The sequence below is a fragment of the Lucilia cuprina genome, chromosome 2, assembly GCF_022045245.1.
Source record: "Lucilia cuprina isolate Lc7/37 chromosome 2, ASM2204524v1, whole genome shotgun sequence".
Lineage (NCBI taxonomy): Eukaryota > Metazoa > Arthropoda > Insecta > Diptera > Calliphoridae > Lucilia > Lucilia cuprina.
In genome coordinates, this window is record NC_060950.1 from 67,747,898 (window position 1) to 67,758,110 (window position 10,213).

Sequence of the window (10,213 nt, forward strand, 5' to 3'; positions counted from 1 at the left end):
GAACAGAACTAGAACAGAACTAGAACAGAACTAGAACAGAACTAGAACAGAACTAGAACAGAACCAGAACAGAACTAGAACAGAACAAGAACAGAACTAGAACAGAACCAGAACAGAACTAGAACAGAACCAGAACAGAACTAGAACAGAACAAGAACAGAACTAGAACACAACTAGAACACAACTAGAATAGAACTAGAACAGAAATAGAACAGAACAAGAACAGAACTAGAACACAACTAGAACAAAACTAGAACAAATCTTGAACAAAACTAGAACAGAACTAGAACTGAACTAGAAATGATCTAGAACAGAACAAGAACAGAATTAGAACACAACTAAAACAGAACCAGAACAGAACTAGAATAGATATAGAACAGAACTAGAATAGAACTAGAACAGAACTAGAACAGAACTAGAATAGAACTAGAACAGAACTTGAACAGAACTAGAACAGAACTAGAACACAACTAGAACAGAACTAGAATAGAACTAGAACAGAACTAGAACAGAACATAACTAGAATAGAACTAGAACAGAACTATAACTGTACAGAACATGATCATACTTAGAACCCAGTTACAACTATACTACAACTTTTCCTACAACCCTCTTTACCTCTTCACAATTTCTTATAAACTCTATCGACAAGTCGACTATTGTTTGCTGAAGATAAGAAAGTCAATTTTACTCTATCAAACTGTTTGTAAGGTGTATAAATATGTAAATTTTGGTTTCTGAATATAGGATATGTTTGTTCAACTAAATGTTGTGTCATGAATAGGAAACTTTTCCCAACTAGTAGATAAATTTAATTGCAAACACTTCTTCTTAATATTTAATGAAATATTAATAATAACAACAACAGCAACAACAACAAAACATATACTATATAATTCAAAGATATAACCTTAACTTGCTGCAACATATAAGAAATTTAACTATTATAAGATACATATACATACTTAAGAAGAATATTTGAGATCCTTTAACTAGGATTTCATTTTAATTGTATGGAAAACCACATAATTTTGATATAAAATTATAATGCTTATAAAAGGGGTTGAGGAGGGGGACAGAGAGAGAGAGAGAGATGTATAGCAAGACATGGTTTTAGAATAAATAAATTGTATTGTGTTTAACAAACAGTTTAATATGGGAGAAATAATTTTGAAAATTTTAATTACACCTCGGGGTTAATTGCTAGTTTTAGATATTTATTATATTATTCTGGGTTTAATAAACCTGTTAACGATTTGAAAGAGAAAAAGGAAATATTGGAAAATATTTCATTGCGCTTTGAAGAGGAGCTTTGATGTTTCAGACATTTTTTTATCCTTATTACTAAGGACACATGTCATAGCACTTTTCTAACATTTTGCTAAACAGGTGATGTCAACACCTTCACTGCAGCGTAACAAAGTTTTAAAAATACTATTTTTGAAAAATAAATTTACCTTATATCCGTTAGAAAAACTTATTGAACCTTGAAATTTAAAAATAAAATAAAGACAAAACTGCCTCGAAACTCTCATAAACAGCGAAGGAAAGAACAAAACTAATTTGAAATATTCAGTAACATAAATTTCAATTAAATCGAAAATAGAAAACTTTACACTTGTTTATGTCACACGAACACACATATAAAACTTCCTCTTCTTCAAACTGGAGGGAAAAAACAGGAGCAGAAGTTAAAAATAAATTATAATGAAAATGATCGAAAAAGAACAAGAAACTTAAAATTTATGATTATGAGTCAAAAACAGAACAGAAAGAAGCAAATGAATGTTTGGTCTACAAAGCGATCGTTTTATTATATGAATCCCAAATGATATAAAACCAACAACAGCAACAACATAAAGAAACAGAATTTAATTCCAGACACTTATTTACTGTGCAACACACACACGTATATACATATGTATGTATGTCTATACATGTAATAAGCATTGATGCATAAAGATGCACTTCCTTGCAGGAAAATAAATTTACACATGAAAATAAAATGAGCAGAAAGCTGCAGTCACAACACAACACATGTAGAAAACTTTCCCTTATTGCATAAATGTACTATGTCCCTTCTTTCATTTTTTTTTTTTTTTGTAAATTTTTTTCTTTATGTACGTAAAACACACATTAACAAAGAAATACTTTATATAACGACCTCAATTAATAATTTGTTCTTGTTTATGTTGTTGCTACTGTTATTGTTGTTATCGGGTCGGCATGATTGTTGTATATATACATATGTCTATGTCTACAATGTTGCTGCAACATAAAATTGTAATTTTATTATTTACTTGAGTTTTTCAGACAACAAGCAAGAAGTATTTAATTATAAATTATTACACTTAAACACACGCGCTAGTTGCAATACTTATTTACTTATTTTAATTTTAATAAGTACTTGCTAGTAGTGTTGTTTAAGATATTTTGTATATATGATTGGAGCTATTCGTATGTGGTTGATTTTCTTCTCTTTCTTATAGTCTGAAGGTTAAATAAGGTTTGTTGCAAAACATAAAAAAACCCTTTTCTGGCTAAACTAGTGGCACTAGAAAGTAAAAGATGGAGATCTGTGATCACTTTTATTTCTAAAAAAATTTGAATTTTTGTGTAAAAATCTAAAACTCCATTTTCTGACTAAACTAAAGGCGCTAGGACGAAAACAATGAAAATCTGTGATCACTTTTATTTTTATCAAAAATTGCAGTTTTTTCCTAAAATTTTGATTTTTTGTGTAAAAACATAAAAGTCCATTTTCTAGCCAAACTAAAGGCGCTAGGACGAAAACAATGAAAATCTGTGATCACTTTTATTTCTAACCAAAATTCGACTTTTTTCTTCAAACTTAATTTCATGTTTCTATGTTTAATATTATAAAAAAATTCAAATAGTACCCTTTGTCGAACGAAAAAGTACCAAAAAGTCTCTTTTTATAGGTTCTTACCTAGTCAAGGTCCTACATTCTAAATTTCATGTTTCTAGGTTCAATATTATAGAAAATTCAAAAAGTACCTTTTGTAGAACGAAAAAGTACCAAAAAGTCCTTTTTTCAAGGTTCTTACCTAGTCAAGGTCGTACATTCTAAATTTCATGTTTCTAGGTTCAATATTATAGAAAATTCAAAAAGTACCTTTTGTAGAACGAAAAAGTACCAAAAAGTCCCTTTTTATAGGTTCTTACCTAGTCAAGGTCCTACATTCTAAATTTCATGTTTCTAGGTTCAATATTATAGAAAATTCAAAAAGTACCTTTTGTAGAACAAAAAAGTACCAAAAAGTCCCTTTTTATAGGTTCTTACCTAGTCAAGGTCCTACATTCTAAATTTCATGTTTCTATGCTTAATATTATAGAAAATTCAAAAAGTACCTTTTGTAGACCGAAGAACTTCCAAAAAGTCCTCTTTTATGGGTTCTCGCCTAATCCGGGCTCTACATACTTAACTTCATGTTTCTAGGTTAAATATATAGAAATTTCAAAAAGTACCTTTTGTAGAACGAAAAAGTACCAAAAAGTCCCCTTTTATGGGTTCTCGCCTAATCCGGACTCTACATACTTAATTTCATGTTTCTAAGTTTATTATTATAGAAAACTCAAAAAGTACCTTTTGAAAAACGAAAAAGCACCAAAAAGTTCCCTTTTATGAGTTATCTCTCACCTAATTCAGATTCTACATACTAGGCTAGGAATTTTACTCATATCTTCGTTTTTTATGGACCGATTGGACTGATTTTAAATAGCGTTCTATTCGATCGTATCTCAATAGAATTATAGAAAGTTCGGATCTCACAGATATCCGAGGTCTTTTGAAAACTGATTTCTATATACACAGAAAGATTCCCCCGGGGGCATGCTACCTTAGCGAGACCTCCGTCTTGGTAATGTTGCAATTCCGGGGTATAAAGAGGTGGCCAATACCCCCAGTCTGACCGGGACTGTAATATTGGTTACAGTCTACTGCTTAGCTTAGTCCTTGCATAGATTACCAGACCAGAGCACCGCATAATCTGGTACTATGGGTGGCCAGTTGCCCGGAAGACTATGTCTTGGCTGGTCAGTTGGTTGAGGTTCCTTCGGGATCCACGTAGTGGCTATGGTTTAAACCAAATTCGCGGGGAGAGTAAATGGCGGTTAAGAGACTGATGCTTGATAAAGTTAATATTTCGGGATAAGTTCGGTGCTGTTGCCGAAAACAACAGATACCCCACAGAGGAGTAACTGTGGGACTAAGCGTTGTAAATGAGTTGGTATTAATTGTATATGCTACGGGATAAATGTGATTGTCCAGATATGTTCAGAGTATACTCTGTTCATATCACAATTACCACAGAGTATCCCTGTGAGTAAGAAAAATGTCTTCGGCATATTGGTGGATCGTACTTCGGTCGACCGGTTACGTCTTTAGGTGCTGTTGCAGAATCAACAGAGGCCATCCAATGGTCAGAGAATAGATAGCTCGAGTACTCCAGCAAAGTACTTGTGCATGGACGGGTCAAAGCCAATGTACAAAAATTGCCACCTGCGTTCTTCATTGAAGAACAAAGGGGCGATGGTAGACCGTTCTCAAGACTGCCCAGTGGATGAAAAAGACCACCGTGAGATAAGGCCGTCAAGGCAAGTGCTCACTTTAAAACTCTCGACAGTCATACACACAGACAGACAGACGGACATGGCTTAATCGACCCCGTTATCTATAATGATCCAGAATATGTATATACTTTATAGGGTCGGACAATTATATTATAGAAATTACAAACGGAATGACAAACTTATACATACCCTTCTCACAAAGGTGAAGGGTATAATACTTAAAGGTTTAAGTATGGCTGAGGCAAGGTACAATTCAACTTAAAAGTTTTATTATAAAAATTATATTTTCGGCCTCACCAAACTAAAATTTCTTACTTGTTTAACCCCATAAATTCTAATAAAAATTCTTAACTTTGATATAAATCTAAACTGACTTTTGTGCCCTTCAAATATAACGCACAAATTTTCAAAATCCTTAAAATTATGACTAAACAAAATAACAATGACACGTCACATTAGCTTCATAATCCTCGAAATAAACAAAAAAAAAAAAAGAAAATGCATTTCATTTGTATTGTATAAAAACCTAAAAGTGCATAATCCTTAGGGAATCTGCAAAAATCATTTGTAATCATGGGTAAAAAAAAACACACAAGCACAGACTTTATAAAAGCGAAAAAAAGCCTCAGCTGGCAAAAAACCCAAGTATTTAGAAAACAAAACAAAAAAAATTACTAATCATATAATGTTACTTTAACGATATATTACAAATATTCAACAACAAATGAAATGAAAAGGAAAATCTATTAAAAATTTGTGAAAATTTTCATTAATCACTTAGAGAGTTACACAAGCACGCACGCAATTTAGTGGCAAACGTAAGAAAAACCCTTAAATTTATACAAAAAAGCTGTTTAAATTTTAAAATTTAAATAGGAAAAAAATTCAAAATATTTATTGAAAAAAAAAAAATGTTGTAATTTTCCACAAGTCAATGACCTGAAAATTTCTTTTTTTCTTCTATTTTTAATAGAAATTTCTAAAGAAAAAAACCATACAAGACACCCCAATAATTATGGTTTAAATTTCAACTGTGATTTGGAATATAATGTCTTTAATAAAATCATAATATTTTTGGGCAATTAAAAACACCTAAAACATTAAGAATTTATATATGTTCTTTTTTTTTCTACGAATATAAATTTATAAGTATTTGTTACCCCTAATTCATATAAATTCCACCATCAACCCCATTTCATTTAAACATCCCCCTTAACTAATGATTTTCAGTGGAAATCTTTCGTAAGCAAAATATATACAATATGAAATTGCAATTGTAAAGAAAAAGAGATCAACAGCAGAAATACACCGAAATCGTATACAACTGTGGCAACAATTAAATTTCCACATGAGCTGCATTTAATGTGCTACTGATTTTCAACATCTGTTTTCATTTTACTCAATGATTTTTAGATTTTTTTTTGTCTTCTTTGCCTCGTCTATTCACTACTGCTGCTGATTGTCTGTCTTATTTAAAATGTTCTTTGTGATTTTTGTGTTTAAATCGTAATTGCTGCCATTATGCGTTTGCAGTATTTTTCTTGCAAAATTTTTGATAGAAAATCATCATTAATTTTATAAAAAAATATATAAAAAAACTGCCTAGAACTGTGAGGATTTTAAAACATTTTTCAAAGAGGTTGTGTTAACTAGAACTAAACTAGAAGTGAATTAGAACTAAACTAGAAGTGAATTAGAACTGAACTAGAACTGAACTAGAACTGAACTACAACTGAACTAGAACTGAACTAGAACTGCACTAGAACTGAACTAGAACTGAACTAGAACTGAACTAGAACTGAACTAGAACTGAACTAGAACTGAACTAGAACTGAACTAGAACTGAACTAGAACTGAACTAGAACTGAACTAGAACTGAACTAGAACTGAACTAGAACTGAACTAGAACTGAACTAGAACTGAACTAGAACTGAACTAGAACTGAACTAGAACTGAACTACAACTGAACTAAAACTAAACTACAACTGAACTACAACTGAACTACAACTGAACTACAACTGAACTAGAACTTAAATTCTTTACTTTTTATTTTCGTTCTTTTTGGTAAAGAACGAAAATAAAAATATGTCATCAAGCACGTGATTTCGAAACACAATTTCATTTGTTGCAAAAATCCAAGAGAACATATCTTTCCTGTTTAAACTCAAACAAAAATGTTGCCTTGAAATACTGTGTCTCCACTTTTTTTGAAAAGTTTTAACAGATTTTGATTCTTTTTTCTTCTTGGTTATTGTGGATCTTTTTAAGAACCCTTGATTTTTCTTTTAGTTTTTAAGTACATCAGATTTTTGTCTTATTGTTTTTGTTGTTGCTGCTGTTCGTCTTCTTATTGAATTGATGAAGCGTAAATGTAAATGCATGTTTTACATGCCACACATTATACAGCAAATACTATGGTTTTTATTTCTCATTGTAAGATGGTTGCATGTCACTGCGATTACTGATCGCGTTGCAAAGATATGAAAAACTTCTTCGGATTAAAGTGCCTTGGCGTTAATTAGGCAAGATGTAAAAGCATTTAATTATATACTTCATATTGATGTGTGAAAAAAGGGAAGCAGAATTCTAAGAAAGAGTGGTTGGGGGATACTAGTTAACCAACTAAATATATATTTAACTAGCTAACGAACTAACTAACTAACTAACTAACTTACTAACTAACTAACTAACTAACTAACTAACTAACTAACTAACTAACTAACTAACTAACTAACTAACTAACTAACTAACTAACTAACTAACTAACTAACTAACTAACTAACTAACTAACTAACTAACTAACTAACGAACTAACTAACTAACTAACGACATGACTGTCAAGAGTTTAAACGTGAGCACCTGCCATGGCGGCCTTATCACATGGTGCTCTTTTTCATCCACTGGGTAGACTTAAGAATGGTCTGCCATCGCCCCCTTTGTTCTTCAATGAAGAACTCAGGTGGCAATTTTTGTACATTGGCTTGACCGGTCTATGTACAAGTACTTTGCTGGAGTAGTCGAGCTATCTAATCTCTGACCATTGGATAGCCTCTGTTGATTCGGCAACATCATTTAGAGACGTAAGCGGTGGACCGAAGTACGATCCATCTATAAGTCGTAGATATTGTTTTTACTCACAGGGACATACTGTGGTAATTCTGATATGAACAGAGTAAACTCTGAACATATCTGGACAAGGAAGGAAAATTTAATGTTATCATAAGTATAGGATACCTTTCATTCATCATCATTCAACCCAGCACACATCTCATTCATACGACACATTCATAAGAGAAAAACATACGACACATTCATTAGGTAGACGGGTGGGGTAAAGACCCGCCGAACCTCACATTCATCCCGTACCATATACAATTAATACCAACTCATTTCCAACGCTTAGTCCCACAGTCACTCCTCTGTGAGGTATCTGTTGTTTTCGGCAACAACACCGAACTTATCCCGAAATATTGACTATTATCATGCATCAGTCTTTTAACCGCCACTTACTTTCCACGTGAATTTGGGTTTAAACCACAGCCTCTACATGGATCTAGAAGGAACCTTAACTAACTGATCAGTCAGGACATAATCCTGCGGGCAACTGGCCACTCATAGTACCAGATTATGCGGTGCTCTGGTCGTCTGACCTCTGGCAATCTATGCAAGGACTAAGCCAAGCAGTAGACTGTAACTAATTTTTCAGTCCCGGCCAGACTGGAGCTATTGGCCACCTCTTTATACCCCGGGATTGCAATAACACCAAGGCGGAGGTCTCGCCAAGGTAACATGCCCCCGGGGGGAAGCTGTTGAGGACAAAAAATCACAGGAGACTTGAGCCGATTACAAATGCTTCATTTAAGTTAAGTTACCATGATAACACATGTCTACATAGAGTCAAACGCAACAAAATGATAGCAAGTCATTAGTCTGGAAAAAAGTTACAAAATTCTTTATCACAATTCATTCCCAATAACCAAAACTGTCTTTATCTCACAAAAAAAAAAAAAAAAAAAAAAAAAAAAAACAAAACAAACTTTCCAATAAGCTGTTTGTTTAAATTATTTTTCAAAATATCAATCTTCAGCAAACGCTCCAGAAAAGAAATCTAGTTGTTTTAAAGATTTTCCCCTAAAAAGAAATAGCAATACAAAACCAAGTTGAAAAATAAAACGAAATTTTCAACTTTAATCTGCTTTTTATCAGAATAACGAATGTTTGTTCACCTTCAAACTCATTTGCTGATGCAGCAACTAAGTAAAAGGAGCGATTTGAAAGTCTTGCCAAAGATTATTACACAAAACGAAAAAATGCATATGTATTTAAGGGAAATACACTTTAGGCTTTAACTCTTCATACATACGTATGTATTTGTGGCTCCTTATAGTTGTTGTTGTTGCTTAGAGACAACAACATTTGTGTTATCTAGTGTGTGGCGTACTTTTCTGTATCTGTGTTAAGTTCCGGCGGTATTTTGTCAAAAAAATATATAATTTTCTTTTTTTTTTAAACATAGCGCACGTGAACTATTAAAAATCACTTAAGAACAATTCATGTCACGTTTCACATGGTATTCAGTTTGTTGCCTTTCGTTCTTTTGGGCTGTTTTATTTATTCTTTCAATTTTATCTATTCTATATGATGTGTGTGTTTATTTCTTCTTTTCGTTCCTGCCACTCTCCACTTTATCATCATCTTACACATTCATTCATTTTTATTTCGAAAAAATATTTGTAAAAAATTGAATTTGTATCTATATTTGTTCATTGAATATGTATTTAGAAGATATGTTTAGTTATGTATAAATGTAAGTGAATGTATAAGTGTATCTACGTCTTCAAATGATTTATCTTTATCATGGTGGGTTATTTTGTTTGTTTTTTTTTCTTTTTCCAAAGATACGAGCAAATTGTTATTGTTGTATATGTGCCACTGCATAAAGTTTTCAATTTGTTGGGTCTTATGATTTACTCCCTTTGCTCCTTCCTCACTTTCTATATGTAGTTACGTTTGTATTTCTAAAAATTAGGACGTTGTATTTCTTTTTGTTCGATTCGTGATAGTGCATATACTACATCATTATAAACTTACATACACAAACACAGATTTGGTATTTTGTAATAGATATTTGATTGAAGGATTATAGACTTGCCACTTTATTATATGAAGTTCATATAATTTTGTTTTTTTATTTTTTTTTTTTTTTTTCTCTTGATAGCAGCAAATTGAAATTGCTTTAAAATTGATAAATTTTTTTTCGGGGAAAATTCAATTTATGTCCAAATGTTTTGTTTTTTGTTTGAAACACGTTAAAATTCATGTAGCTAATATTGGTAATATGTACAAAGTTTATATACATTTATATAGATATCTTAAGTTTGAGAAGATTATAAACTATTGAAAATTATCAGAATAAGTTGCAAAATCGATACAAGTTCCCTGCGATTGTCTGGCTTATCATAACACTTTATGATATGGACACTTTTGATTCCTCTAAATTCAGAATATTACCACATATATAGATAGATAGATAGATAGATAGATAGATAGATAGATAGATAGATAGATAGATAGATAGATAGATAGATAGATAGATAGATAGATAGATAGATAGATAGAT

At 31.8% G+C, this 10,213-nt stretch overlaps 1 protein-coding gene across 1 annotated transcript in view; it reads left to right on the forward strand.

Annotated features, from left to right (window-relative positions):
- LOC111687037 (phospholipase B1, membrane-associated) overlaps positions 1-10,213 on the forward strand; it is a 12,460-nt gene that overhangs the window by 476 nt on the left and 1,771 nt on the right. The window lies entirely within an intron of this gene.